The following is a 15,847-nucleotide window of genomic DNA, read 5'->3' on the forward strand; positions in this document are numbered from 1 at the left end:
ACTAATTAGAAGGCATTGTGTAGCTGTTCCGACTTTTTCTCTATAACAGATTTTCTGAGGTAACAGAAAAGACAGAAGTAGTAATAGGAAACCATGGGAAGGTTATGAGTGGAAGACCATGAAGTCTGGACTCCCTACAAAGTTTCATGAATAAGGCAGGACAATGGTACAATAAAAGCCTTGTCTGAAAGCAGCCTAATTTTCTTGGATAATTAAAATAGGTTGTGTTCTTTGCAAGCCCGATAAAGTAATCCCATGATGTTCCAATGTTGTTTGATCATATTTTAGAGAGATTAGTTGATTGTGACAGAGGCTCGAGACCTAGGTGTCATCCTCGACCAGTCCCTCACCATGTCATCACAGGTGGGGGCTGCGGTCCAGAGCTGCTTTATTATTTATTTATTTATTTATTTATATAGCACCATCAGTGTTACCAACTACATATGCTCCGCCAAGTCTGCCCCTTTCTGTAAGACACCGATCTCACCACCGCAGTGCACTCCGTGGTCACCTCCAGGCTGGATTATTACAACCTGCTGTATACAGGGCTTCCCTTGAAGCAAATCCAGCGCCTACAGGCCGTGCAAAATACGGCAGGTTGGTCAAGGGGCTCCCAAAGTGGTCTTCTAACACTTCGGTACTTTGAGAGCTCCACTGGCTGCCAGTGGCTGCTAGGTTGCGCTACAAGTTTTTATTAACTGTATATAAAGTCCTGCACTGTAAGGCCCTGGTTACTTGAGTACCTGCCTGGCCCCGGTGTCCCACTACCAGCAGACTCGTTCACGGCAGCAGGATGTTCTGATGGTCCCTTGCTATAAATTAGAATGTGCAGGGGCCAGGGATTTTTTGGTTGCTGGCCCCTGGCTGTGGAATGATTTGCCAGTGGAAGTTAGACAGGCTCCTACTGTACACTGTTTTAAACGTCTGTGTAAGGCGTTTTTATCTACACAAGTGTTTTAGGGAGTGCTGGTTTGAATTTTAATGTGGATTGTGGGCTTTTAATGGTAACTGTTTTTATGTGTTATTGTAAAGCACCATGATGCTGGAAATGGTGAGGTGGTGCTATAAAAACATTTTAATAAATAAATACTGTATTTCTTTGATTCTAAGACGCCATCGATTGTAAGACGCACACTAATTTCAGTACCAACAGAAAAAAAGCTTTGATTCTAAGAAATAATAAACGTACCCGCGTTTCTAAGACGCACCCCATTTTTAGAGATGTTTATATGGGGGGGAAAGTGTGTCTTAGAATCAAAGAAATACGGTAAATAAATCTAGAAATCCACATTTATTATATTTCTTATGAGTATGGTCCAATGTAAGCAGGGGACATGGTCACTAAATGATAATATGAATGTACCAGATATTAATAATTGTAAAAGTATTTGCCTACCTTTTGGATTCAAAGGGCTTTCTTACCTTTGGTTATTAAAAAACACACACTAATACATACATTTGGATTCAGTGTTACAGAAAAATTCCCACTGGGTGTGATTCAGGGGTAATTATATGCTCTAGACAGAATTCTTATCTGATAAGCTGTTGGCAACCCAAGGTAACTGGAAAGGTGTTCACTGTAGGGCACAGTGTAAACATTTCACTTGCACAACATAAACATTTTATTTGCAATGCCTGCATTCTAGATAGCGCATCCCATTGCTAAACCAGCTTTGTTAGCAGTATAAGCAAATCAATCTAACATTTTTTTAGGTTGACTTTAGTGGTAGAATCTGATAGATAAAGGCAGCCAGCCAGCCAGGGGATCTGAGAACATAGGGATTTCAATTCCCACCCTCTATTCCCATCTGTAGATCAAGGGCCCCCTTCAAGATGTTTTGGCCTACAACTCCTTTCAGCCCTAGCCAGCATATAGCCCATAGTGAGGAAAGCAGTCCAAAACATCTGGAGGGCCACAAGTTGCCCAGTCCTAGTGTAGATGAGCTACAGAAATGCATTTGCTGTCTTAGCTTGTTTAAATTATGTTGTGGGTATAAGTATATCCTCCTAATTTGTTTCGGAACCCCACCACTCTTACCACTTGAAAATATTAGGTTGAGCGTTCTGTTTAGAACTCATAGAACCCTTGGATTAGGATTCTTTATTTATTTGATTGTATGAAGGAATTTCTATCCTGCCGTTCAACTTCCGTTTTCAGGGTGATTTGCAATTTGGGGGTATGATCCTGCCATCCAGTGGCTCCGAGAATATGTTTCTAAAACAGACGAGCATCAGTATTTAAGCAGTTCTATCTATTTTGCAAATTTGGACATTATTTTGCACAGAGATTTATGATTGCTTTGATAACCTTGTTTGATAAGGAAGTCAGTTACTTTGTACAAATGCAACATAGTGCAACAGTAAGCCCCAATGAACACAGTGGAGATTATTTCTTGGTAGATATGCATAGGATTGGGTTGCTTCACTCTAATTCTAAGTGTGTTTACTTGCAAGTAAGTTTCATTGAAATCAGGAGGACTTTATGGTTCTAGAATTGGGTTGCTAAAGTGAAAATAAAATTTAAGGGCTGCTAGGGCTTGTTATGGGGGGCCTAAATGAAAATTCTCATATTGATGAGAAAGAGCTTTGATACTTGCCTTATTTATTGAGCATCATAATTAATCACTAGAGCTAGATTTTGATCAAACAACTGTAGCTACATATGTGTTTTGCTTTAAGAAAAGACTCTGAAGAACGTAGTTACAGGATGTATCTGATAATGAGGATAGGACACATAAATAGAGTCATAGTGCCCTGACAACGGCTTAAGAAGGTCCCTGTGACCCATGAAATCCCCATTTTCCTTGAAATTGTCTATGCATCTTAAACTGCTGAAATTTAAAATGCATTCTGTACAGTGGCTGGTTTTGATATTTGTTAGTTTAAACTAATTGGTACATAAGAACATGCTGATATAGGAATAAAATGATATAATGTATAGGACATGGCAAGCTTCTGTTCTCATGGATACAAATACTACACGATTATAATTCTATGGGTTTCAGTAGCCAATTACAAACATTCTAACTTACAAATAGCTCTTAATTGTAGATTAGATTTAAAGAGACAAATTGTGCAAGAATTGAGTCAGGATGTTTTCTTCGAAGCAAAATGGGTCGTACAAAGACGGTTATTTTCTTTTTCTTCTCCCCCCCCCCCAAAGTTGGCAGACTTTACAGCTCTGACCACAGGCCAAAAGGAAGATAAATGGCAGTCAACCCCTCTTGTATTTTTGCAAAGTTTTAAACCCTGGGGTTTAGCTGAAGGGATTTAAGGAGTTTTTGAAGTGCAAATGGTTTGGTGAAGGGTAAGCCCTTTCAGAGTTTCATTTTGATGGATTTTTTTTTCTGGGTGGATTTTTTGGCACTGGCTGTGATCTGGAAAGCTACAGGGTTTTGTTTTGTCTTTGATCAATCATGCAATAAGAACTTGCAACGGGGTGTATTTTTTCCTGCATTCATATTGATTCCATTGTGTTTTAAAGTAGTTAATTTAATGGTTTGTGTTTGTATTTTTTTTTTAAAAAAAAAAAACACCTTACCAAATAAGACATGGGTTAATGGAGTTGTCATTTCAAGGTCATGTTCCAGTGCTGGCAACAGCTTTAGGCAAAGGGTTCCTAAAGTAGAAAGAAATGTGTTAGACGAGCGCTGCTCTTATTGTATTTTCTTTAACTGTAGAGATAATTAGCTTAATATCCATATTTTAATGTATTCATTTGAATACATGTAAAGATGCTGTGGCAAATGTAAGAAAATATTTTGAACAACAGAAATATAGTCATATAATGAACAGTTAACAAATGTAAAACTTTCACAAGAACCTGATAACAAAGCTAACTTAAACAAAGTTGTACATTAGATAAACAACATAAAACGTTGTGCGACTTGCAAAATTGTATCAGAAGAAATGGCAGCATATTAAACCTCCCTCCAAACTATTAATAAGAGATTTCAAAGAATTTGAGAAAAGGCACTTAATTCCATATGATTTCCTCAACTCGGAAATTAAAGGAATTGTTTATCCTATTTCGACCTATTTACTTCAACGTTGGGGAGTAAACTCAGTACTACAAAATCCCTTCAGAGCATTCCCTGGTACTGAAGAGAATGAGGCAGTCTGTGCATTGCATGGAGCCTCACATGTGCACATCGGAACTCTACCCCAGGGTCATTTGGATCGCAGCCTCCGTAGAACCTGTGATTGGAATGTGTAAAGTATTTAGCTTGTGACATAACTGTAATTTAAAATGAGATTAAAGCTAAGTAACTTAAACATTTTTAAATATTAGGGATGCTATCCTGTGCTCTCTCACCTGATGAAAAAAAACCTTATGAACACAGAGAAACTTACTTAAAAGTAAGTGTGCATAGGACAGTACTATACATCTTGTGTTGGATCCAATGCTCATCATTCACTAGCGTAAGAAAAACCACTGACAGAACTGATTTCCCCTCCTCCCTGCATGCTCCCCAGGCTGCTCTGGAAGGTTGAAAGCAGGAAAACAAGGAGAACTCAGAGCATATTTAAGGTGCAGGTGGGAGGAGAGGATGGGAAGTCCTATTGTGCCATGAAAGTCCCATTTCGTGACATTGGACCCAATGCTTTATGTGTGTATGTTCTGTGTTTTAAAATTTTAAATTTTGTATGCTTGTTTTTATCTCAATTTTAGAATTTCTGTAAACCGCCCAGAGAGCTCTGGCTGTGGGGGTGGTATATAAGTGTAATAATAAATAAATAAATAAATAAATAAACCCCTTACATTTTTAGTCTGTCTTAAAATCCTGTCAGCAGCCATAGTAAAGGTATGTTTTCCTCATCTCAGAGCCTTTCCTGTAGTCTCAGTTTAAGTTTTGTCTGTAAAGCTTCATTTTCATATATGAAATTGTGGTATGTTGCTAAGGCTGCTCTCTAGAAAAAGAAACTTGACCCAGATCTCTTATTATCAATACTGATTGCTTACCACCCACAGTTTATGGCACAAAATCAACTTAAGAATTTCTACCGCTGAAGAAGATAATGTCTAAAATGGTGGACTTGTTAGACCATGTACTACCAATTTCTTGTGATGATCTTCAGAAGAAAGCCAAACCAGTCTCTATATACCAGAAAACTGAAGGTACAATTCTTATCATACTTACTGGGAGTAAATTCCATTAAAATAGAGACGGGGAAGAAATTTGTTCATTTTGCATTTGCACTTCTGAACCAATAAGCAAACCAAAACTTAGTTACTCTTTGAAATCATTCAAATTTTGCAATGGAGTTTTCCAATTTAAAGAAAAAGCATATAAAATGCATATATTAGTGAAACTAATGTATTCAAGATATTAGGAAAATTACTTGCAGAAATGTGCATTTAGTCAAAAATGTGTACAAAATGTGTATGACTTTTCATGCAAACCTTTTTTAAGAAAAATAATCTCAAAGTCTGGAAGACACAGAACTTGAGATTAGCAAAATAAGAAAAACCAAAATTGACAGATCCACCCATTCCTATGTTAAACTCAATGGGACTTACTTCTCACTAAATATGCTTAGGATTGCTCTGTGTTACATTCTCAGCCAATCACATCAAACTGCTGGCCAAGTGACTGCACTGATGTAATCATTCTGTCAACCGAGTGCCTTTTTTCTGCTTTGAGCACCAGCTCCTCTGGCTCTGCTTCTGAAAGATAAACCCATACTTTTGCTAGTGAGGCAGACCTTGGAAGGAATGGCAGGTAATTGGGAAGAATTTGCTAATCTGTATATCAGCACAAATATTAAAACTCTCTATGCGATGTAACTTAGTAGGTAATATATAACCTCTCCCAGTATCTATAGCTTCTCTTGCCAGAAGCAACACTCCTAAAATGGATTATTTTTCCATCTTTGAGGGGAGCACCTATGGTAGAGCACTTCTGGGAAACAGTCTCAGACCTTGTCCACTCCAGAGCTAATGTTAACCTGTAACTGATGTTCCTTTACCATACAGAACAAGAACACGTAGGCTTCCTCCACAAGGAGTTTTTGGAACTATTGTAAACCTAGACAAAACTTGGCTGAGCAAGATCTGGTGATCATGTCTTTGTCTTCTCCATTTCTTAAATAGTCTTTACCTGATTGGCCTCCAATCTGAGAATTCAATTACTTTCTTCACATATTTGCAAGTGTAATATAGTAAGATTATTATATGCTTTTTTGCATTTTATGGGACATTGCTGACATTTCTGGGGTGTGTGTGTTGGTATATGTTTTGAATTGAAAAACTTAATAAAAATCATGTTTAAAAATCCCCCGTCCCCTCGATATGCTAATTTGGACTTGGGCATTATTCACTGAAGGCACTATTTCTAGGCTAAATCAGGCATTTGGGCCCAAAAGTGTCAAATATTGCTGTTTGTGTAAACTGGAGAAATATTCCTGCTGCTCAGTCTCTTTCTTGTTCTCAAACTTGATACTGAACCATGGTTTCAGATTTTAAAAAATGAGCCACAGCAAGTTTCAGACTCTTGTACTCCACCCCTTCTCTCGCCTCCCAAAGCTTCAGTTAAGTGTTACCGAACCTTACATTGTGGTGAATATGAACTATGATTTGTTGAAAAAAGCCAGTTTCATAAACTATGATTTGAAGTTGACTTGTTTCAACAAACCATAGTTAAGATTACCCACCGTTTGCCCAGGTTTGGACATCAGAGCAAATTGTGGTTAATCTAAAATGGAAATAAAAGCTTACAAATTCCTCCTCACAGCCTTGTTGGAGGGGTGTGTATATGGATGAGCCTGATGTTTGTTGTGTTTTAGTGATATATCTGAACAAGACCAATATATGGTCATTCTTATTTATTTATTTTATATCCAAATCATCACTTCCACTAATACATATGATGTTGAACCGTATCTACCACACAAATTTGTAATTGATTTAAAAAGTTGGACTAACTGATCTATCCATATCATCATCGTCACCATTATCATCACTATTTCTTTTGCTTTGCTCTTTTAAGAACTCCTATTCCCTAGCAAAGATTGTTTTGTGTTTCTATATATAACTGAACTATGATACTGGAAAAATAAAAGATCTCTATATCAGAGGACAAGATAGATACTTCGAATCCACAGCTTCCCTTTCAGTAGAGGAGGAATGACTCTTCCCATACTTGACATCTCATTAGTTTGTTGCTGGGAGACGTTAATATGACCTTCCTTTGTTACAAAAGTGATTTACTGCTCATCAGAGCATCCTTCTTTTTCTCTTTATTTTTTACTGCCCAAATTACACATTGTGTAATTGCTTATTGCACTTATCTTACCAGCATGAATGTACATGATATGGTTATGGACTGAGTTTGCAATCGTCACTTTAAATATTTTAAAACAACAGCAAATCTTACACTAAAATGTGTACTGGAATGAAATCCCTTCCAAGTCATGTGAATGTATTTAACACTTAAACACAAGTCATGTGAATGAGCTGCACTTTGAATGTACTTAACACTTAAACAGAAAACATATTTCTTTAAATGTTATGCTGTTAGTTTTCATACTGCGTGTTTTTTTAGTAAATGTACACACTTAACCAATACCTCTCTTACTGAAAGAAAGAGATTTTCTAAAAGTATTTATTTGGGTTCTTATTGGAGTTTCCAGTTGTCCTATGATTTAAAGAGTTATATCTAATTCCAAAATATCTGTAATTCACAGAAAGGAAAGAATAAATGTCCCTGCTTCTTGAATTGCCTTTTTATATCTAGATTTGGTCACCTTTGCTGTTCTAAATAGCACACATATAATTTAATAATATGGGAAATGAGAAAATATCACATGAACTGGGTAGGATCTAGATTTAATAATACTTGGAGTAGAGTCATTGAAATAAATAGGTCTTAAGTTTGTCACGTCTAAATACTCTGGAGTCAATCCAAAATAGTTTTCAGACCAATGTATTTTTTTATTCCTGTGAAATATTCCTAAACGGGACTTGTTGTCCTTTATTCTGTTACTCTATAAGAATAGTTGGTACACAGCTGATTTGTGTGTGTGTAGAGTAATCATAATTCACTTTTCTGGCATGCATTTTTTCAGAGTTCTGTTTTCTGCCTTGATTTGAGTAAAAGATTATTTTCTTTGCAATTGTGTTCTTTCCCCCCCACTTGTGAGAGGTTTACGATGTAGTATCGTCAGAAGGACACAGTGTTAGGGCTGCTGTTGTATTTCTCCCTTGAGTTCCTAGAGGTGATGTTATCTTTTGTTCACTCAGCAGTATGGTCATTTCTAAGAGCATCTGTCACTTGAGGCACTATAAGATGGATGAGTCTCAAGTGAACTGCTGGTCGAAGCAAATGGTGAAAATAAGAAAAGACAAGGGGGTTGGAGGCTTTCAGAGAGGGCAGGCGACAAGGAATCAGTGTTTGAAAGACAGGCGGCACAGAAAGAAAGCACCAAGATGGATCACATCTTGTCATATTTGGATCCTAAGATTCTTCAGTGGATGTTAATAATCTGAGTTGATCATTAGAATCATGGTAAAAAAAAAATCTTATCAATGTTTTGAGTTGTATTTTTCATCTCTGGGACGGTCAGAACTGTAAGGAACAATTGGCCTTGTCATTTTGTCTTTCTAGAGGGGGAAACATTTATTTTGTAGCTTATTTTTTTTCATACTGTGCCTTGTGTATGCATGATGTGCATTTTTCTTCAAACTGTTTACAAAATAAGTGTAGACAACTATGCTCTGTGGCTCAAAGACTAGCATTTGTGCAGTTTTATTTATTTCTATTAAAATGTGTTTAGTTGCATGCTGTTTAGTTTAATACCAAATTTTACCTGATTATATCATTAGCTCTCATGTTTTGAGATGAAAAAACATTGAAGTTGTAAACAACTTGGAATTACTCACTCCCTGTTGTTTCATTGCAAATAGTACCTCCATGATTTCTTAGTTCACCTAATTGTGTTTGACATGTCTTAATGAATGAAAATGATTTTTTAAGCTGCTGAGACTGACATTTTCTAGGAAGAACAGGATATACCTTAGCTTTCCTAATTTTGACTGAGATTGGGAGGCATCAAAACTGTTGGCATGAGAAATCATTTTGTCAAATTGCTTGCTGTGTCAGGTTGTGAGGAGGGAATCAGGAGTGGAAAAGGAAAAGAAATTAAGATGATTAGAAGCTTTAAAGCATCACAAATGGTAGAGTAGCTCCCTCCTCAATGGATGTAAATAATAGATGAAAGACTGAGAATGACAACAAAGGATCAGGGTGCTTAAGAGAATGTGTGCAGCCTGAATAGAGGTCTGTGGCCCAGGGCCAAAGGTCTTAGCTTTGAGTGTAATTAGAAGAAAATACAAAGATGTCATTACTAGCAGGTGAAATGTTCAGCACGTGGCCCCCAAAATAGCAATTTCAGCTCCAATGCTGTTGAAATTGGATTATGGACTAAGCCAAAATAATAATAATTAAAGTCTTTGTAGGGTCTTACAGTGTGGTCAGCAGCAATGTTGCTTGACTTTGATGACCATTGATGATAGTTTTAAAAGTAGTGTGGATAGTGATACAGATTAGAGAGAAAGGGAGAGAGAGAGAAAGAGATCTCAAGAGTGCTGGAAATCACAGGAATGATGAATGTTTGGCTGGCTTGATTTATTTATTTATTTATTTATTATATTTCTATACCGCCCAATAGCCAGAGCTCTCTGGGCGGTTCACAAAAATTAAATCCATTCAAAGTATAAAACAATCCTGAACTCTTCAGGGTTATAGTGATAGACAAGTCTTTAACTAAGGGGCTAGAGTCCTAAATGATTCTGAGGTTTCGGAAGTAGTGGGAAGTGGTTAGAGACTTGGTTTTATATTCTTGTTCCAGATCTTCATGCTGTACAACTGGCATGATTTTAAGTGGGAAGTTCATTGCCTGAAAATCAGGTCATTCTGCTTGCATATGACACATTATATGAAAGGGGGGGAAAACCTACCCAATAAGTTTTGGATTAATAGAACTGTCATTTCAAGGTCATGTTCCAGTGCTAGCAACTGCTTTGAAAGACAAAAGATTCCTGTAGAAGAAGAAAAGAATTGACTCTTGGAGATTACAGCGATGCAATGCTTGATTTAGCCATTCCCAAATGAACTAATTTTGTGACAGGGAGGGTGGAATTACATGGTCACTTACCAAATGGTGATGACAAATAATTCATTGTTTAGTAGTGGCTCAAACCACTTGGAAGCCAGTTACATGTAATCTGGCACACTATTAACTGGTTTTCCACACACTGCTGCAGCGACACTCACTCAGATGACTTGGTAATGCTTGTCATAGTGAGTGTTGAAGTCTACAGAGGGTTGTTTCTCCATATGACTAAAGCCACCCATTCAATGCATTTTTAAGAAACAATATGATTAATGGCTATGTAAGTGCTTTCTCCAACTACCATCCCTACCTCACTCTCCATGTTCCAAGGATTCAGTGGAAATCACTTTGATGCCAAGTATGCTTGGGATTGCAACAATAGTTTATGAAAGCAGATCAATGGCAAACTTGTCATTCTCCCAATGCCAGCTTCATTCTGTGGCATACATTTTATAACTTGTTTGTATTCAATATTCGTTTCTCTTACAAATACAGGGTTTGTACTGACCTGCTAAAATAATGCAATGGCAACAGCAAATCAGTTGTTTTCGTCTAGGTTTGTGGCTACCTTTTCATCATAAATAACAATATTCTTGTAGCAAAACTATGTTCCCTATTATATTTTACTTTGATGTCAGGTGAATGTTGCCAATGAGTCTCGTTAACAAGGTAAAGTTAAAATATTTGTACATTTAAACTTTCCCCTTTAAAATCCTAATGTGGGTATGTGTATCCAGGTATGCTAGTAGTACAGAGCTTTAATTTTGTCAGTAAAATGAGTTTTTCTTCTGTTCAGAGGAACAGATCTTACTGTACTAAGTTCAGGATATATTTATAAAGGTCTGTTAGAAAGCAAACTTTAACTCCCAAACTGCTATTGGTAATCTTCATCCTAAAATGTAAAGTGATGTTTAAGAACATCTTGCCTAAATGACAAATCTGGAGAAAATGTCCTTGTATTTAATAGGAAATTACCACATTATTATTTATTTATTACATTTCTATATTTCTCCATAGCCGAAGCTCTCTGGGCAGTTTACAAAAGTTAAACATGTGTATTCTCTAATTTTTGATTTGGGGCATTTGGAGACAGTCCTTTCTATGTTAGGCCAAATGGTCACAAAGGAATGTCCATATGGTAGCCACTTGAAATCCAAACTGCATGGAGCCTGGTGTGTAACCCCTGGAGCTGATATTGAGATGGGTACTATATGTTTTGGCTTGAGTTTCCAGATATAATTTATTTCTAAGACTAGACTTTGATATTCATTTTTTCCATTCTCAGGGCTTTCAACATTATGTGTGAAAGACTGTAGTTTCTGCTATAGTAGCCCTTTTGAGGGGTTTGCCGTTTACCAGTCTACCATAATCTATTGTTTTATCTATTAAAATATAGGACAATAAATTAGTGCATAGTAGTCCTATCTATGTGTTTACTTGATAGTAAGTCCTGTTGAGTCCAAAGGGGATCACTCCAGATTGGGGCCATAGCTAGACGGGGCGATATCCTGGGGATCATCCCTGTGCATTCACATGATGCACAGGGGATCCCGGGAGCAGGGAGGGATGATCCCTCCCTTTCCTTGAGATTTCGCCCTACACTTCTAGCCCGCTTTTTTGGTGGTCTAGGGCTGATCTCATGTGGTTGGGCGTTGCGGTTTGTCCTGGCTCCTCGCGAGTAAATACGAGGAGACAGGAATTGTGCAAGGGGTGCAGAGCTCCTCAGGAGCTCTGTGCCCATCGGGGGTGGGGTGGGGTGGATTGGGGAAAGTAATTTTTTTGAATATTTTTTTTTACAATTTTTCGCATGAGCGCTCGTGCACTTCGTCCACTTTAACAAAAAAACCAAAATGGCAGGCATGATGTCTCACGTCTCGTGTAGACCAGGGTGACAATCTCGTGATCATAAAATCATGAGATCATCGCTGTAAAAAACCCTAGTCTAGTTGAGGCCTAAGTATGAATAGGACTGATGCCTGAATATATAATTATAAATTTGGGGTAGCTTCTAATGGGGTTTGCCATATGGAGGTTTTGTAAGGTCACTTTAAATGTTTGTTGTTAAACATAATTGTTTTGGATCTTCCTGTTCCTCTATTATTTTAAACCATGTTATTATTTTATAGGTCTTTAAAACTGTCAGCAATCTGGATCAAATGGCAGAATAACTTTGAACAATCGTCCATCATGAACGCATTTAAAAAAGGTTGAAAGGAATACGAGAAGGTAGGGTAATTTCCATATTCAGAACAAAGCTTTTGTGATTATGCATTGATCGTAAGTGACTGCAGTACAGAGATATTAGGAACATAGGACTTTGCCTTATACTGAATCAAACCATTGGTCCATCTAGCCCAGCACTGTCAACACAGACTGGCAGCGGCTCTCCTGGGTTCCAGGTGAACTTCTTTTCCTTGTCCTTTCTGGAGAAGCTGGAGATGGAACTTGGGACCTTCTGCATGCAAAGCATGTGCTTTTATCACACTGAGCTATAGCACCTTCCCACACAGATCTTTCACACTTATGCTAGTGCGTGTCTCGATGGAATTACCATAACTTCATCAAGATTTATAACCTTAAGGACCACATACTATTCCTAGTCACATTATTATGTGCTGACACATTGGTTTCAGGTGTTCAGATGTTAAAATAAATATGTACAAAAGCATGAAGATAATTATTTTAGTGGTTATGTGAAATTAAAGGAAAGGGTGTTGGGGCTAGCTCACAAGTAAGGCTTTTATTTGATGTTTTGTAATCATAATATGAATATCATCTATTGAAGTATAAATATCATCTATTGAAGTCAGTCTGTTGAAAATATAGTTTATCTTATTTATTTATTTCATTTCATTATTTGAAATATTTATATTCTGCCTTCCAAGCTCAAAAATTAAACCACTCAGGGGGGCTTAAAATGAATTTAAAATGAATTTAAAATGAATTTAAAACCACATCATGTTTAAAAGTACAACCTCAAAAATACAATAGCAAAAGTAAAAAAGAAAGAAACCAAAGTGAGAAACCACCCCCCTCCCCCCCCAAAAAATTAGGCCTGGAGTAAGTCGACTAGATGCCACAAGTAAGAACAACTTTTCATACGTTCCCACCAACTGTGCCTCAGATTCTGGTGTCACATGTAAGAGGGCTTCTCCTGATGATCTTAGAATCCAGGCAAGTATGTGGTTGCCCTTTAGGTATGCAAGTCCTCCTAAGCCATTTAAAGGTGAAAACTAGCACTTTGAATAGTAACCAGGAAAAACAACAACCTTGCAATTGATCTACTGGAGGAGTCACATACTCCCAAAAGTCCACATTGATCTGTATTCAGCCCTACCTGCTGTTTCCAGATAGTTTTCAGACGCTATGAAGAACACATTTCAGCAGGGGTGTTGCACCTCAAGCCTGCAGGCCACATTCAGCATGCCTGGGGACCCAATTCAGCCCTTGGGGTTCCCCAGATTGCAATGTCCCCTTCCACTGGCTCCACCCCTTTCCCTCAGAAACACCTTTCATGTTTTCCTGGCATTTGCATGGGGAAAGCTTGAAGTGCCTCTCCTAAGGCTTAGTTACTGGCTGTAAGATATTTAAGCTAAAATATGCTGGCATTTTTATTTTTATTTTTATTTTTGTATTTTGACTGTGCCACCTTTGCCTTTGGCACCCACATAGCATTTCTGGTCACCACTACCAGCTGAGAATCCAGTAGTAGAGCTGGATCCAAGAGAACTCCCAGACCACAAGCCCCTACCACTGAGCCAGCAGGCCCTTTGATCAGGTACACTTCTATTTTGTTTGGATTAATTTTCCATTTATTTGCTCACATAAAGTCTATTACAACTGTAAGACATCAATTCAGAAATTAAAAGCAATGTGGTGGTGCGTTTGAAAGCTGTAGTGGTGTCTTTTGTGCATTCTTTCAACTGAGAATGATACAATATTATTATTATTTTTATTATTATTATTATCTTTGGGAAGGAAGCTCATATTTTTATAAATAGGGGCAGGGAATTTGTAGTTGGACTACAATTTCCATCATATTACAGTGGCCATACTGGCCAGGGCTAATGGAAGTTGCAGTCCAAGAATGTCTGGAGGACCACAAGCTGCCCACCCCTTGCTCTAAGACTTATTATAGGGATGAAAATGTGATAGAAGATGCTACTTGTTGCTTCCATTTAGGAATGCATGTACTTTGGTACAAATAGTCTGGTGTGATATATTTCAGTCAAATATTTAATGAAAATGGATGATTTTTGCACTTTTCTGTCAGAATTATAAAATATGCAGTCATCTATGGAAAATTCAGTATATGAAATTGAAGGGGAAAGTGCAGACTGTTTCAGTAAAAAGAGGGTAACAGTAGTCCATGCTCTGATATCTTCCCAATTTGGGTATTGCAATGCTATCTACATGGGACTTCCCTTGAAGACAGTTTGGAAGCTACAGCTGGTGCAGAATGCTGCTGTTAATGTGTTGATAGGAGCAGTGAGATGTCAGCATGCCACATCAGTGTCCAAATCTGTGCACTGGCTGCTAGTCAGATACAAGGCCCAATTCAAGGTGTTAGTAGTAGTGGACAAAGCACTAAACAGCTCATAACTCAGGTACATTAAGAACCACCTCCCCCCAGTACTGGCCACCCTTGTATTTAAGATTGGATGGGGAAGCTTTTCTTGCGATTCCTTTAAGAATGTGGCCTGTGGGGCTACCACAAGTGGCAGGGCCATTTTGGTGGTGCCCCCCTGCACTATGGAACTTCCATCTGGTAGAGATTCAGTTATTCCCCACACTATTGTCATTTAGACACCAGAAGGCTTTGGGGGTATTGGCAAATGTTCTATTTTTAAAAATATTATTATTGATTGTATTGAGTTTTTGTTGTATGTATTATATACTCCTGATTTTAGAGCCACAGTTTTAATGTTGTCTTATATAGGCTGTTAGCTGCCCTGGACTCTTTGTGTGGAAGGACAGAATATAAATCAAATAAATTAATATAAATAAAATAGTTAACAGGGGGGTGACCTCTTCCCCTTTTCTTGGCTACGGCTCAGTTGAAGTGGCTTGACTTACTTTGGATGGACATTGGAGTCCTATTGTTTCTTGTACTTAAATACCGCAATGTTTCCAGGAGGCCAAAGATCTATTCCTGTTTTATGACCTGTTGTATCCTTAGGGGCAGGAGGCCCAATAGGCCATTCAGGCCCAGTAGAACAAGAGGGTCATTGCCATCGCCCAGGTCCTAATTGTCGCTTTTTTGGTTACCACAAGACACCAAACCAACTTTCAGGAAGATTTTAGATGGGAACATCTGGAGCAGAGGGGGAGGGGGATGCCTTGCATTTTGTTTCACCAGGTGCTAGGAGGAAGCAACATTAGCCTTTTTGATATGGGAGGCAAGTTCTGTGGGCCCTGAAGTTAGGTTACAACAATTGAAGAGGTCAAAGGACAGCTGAGTGAGGTCAATGAGACACCATGGGGGTGTATTTTGTTACATAGTAAAAGAAGCAACATCCTAAAACCTTAAAGGGTGTTCTTAGAATCTGTGTTGTGAAAAGGTTTTATGAGTCTGATAGCAAAAATAAAAAAGGGGCTGATTTATCTAAGAAATGCTTGCTTTTGTCTAAATTAAATGGAAACCTTTACCAAATGCTTGCAGCTTTGGTAGTGTGGTCGATACAGGACTGAATTACAGAATGGAAGCACATGCACACTCTCACTCCCCAAGTTA

The 15,847-nt window shown here is 38.0% G+C and overlaps 1 protein-coding gene across 7 annotated transcripts in view; it reads left to right on the forward strand.

The window, feature by feature from the left end:
• GREB1L (GREB1 like retinoic acid receptor coactivator) overlaps positions 1 to 15,847 on the forward strand; it is a 204,176-nt gene that overhangs the window by 72,356 nt on the left and 115,973 nt on the right. For all 7 annotated transcript variants that reach the window (XM_063130616.1, XM_063130622.1, XM_063130623.1 and 4 more), the window contains exon 2: positions 12,240 to 12,339. The gene's annotated coding sequence lies outside the window, so the exon portion shown is untranslated. The remainder of the gene's footprint in view (positions 1 to 12,239; positions 12,340 to 15,847) is intronic.

The sequence above is a fragment of the Elgaria multicarinata genome, chromosome 7, assembly GCF_023053635.1.
Source record: "Elgaria multicarinata webbii isolate HBS135686 ecotype San Diego chromosome 7, rElgMul1.1.pri, whole genome shotgun sequence".
In the NCBI taxonomy this organism is placed as follows: domain Eukaryota; kingdom Metazoa; phylum Chordata; class Lepidosauria; order Squamata; family Anguidae; genus Elgaria; species Elgaria multicarinata.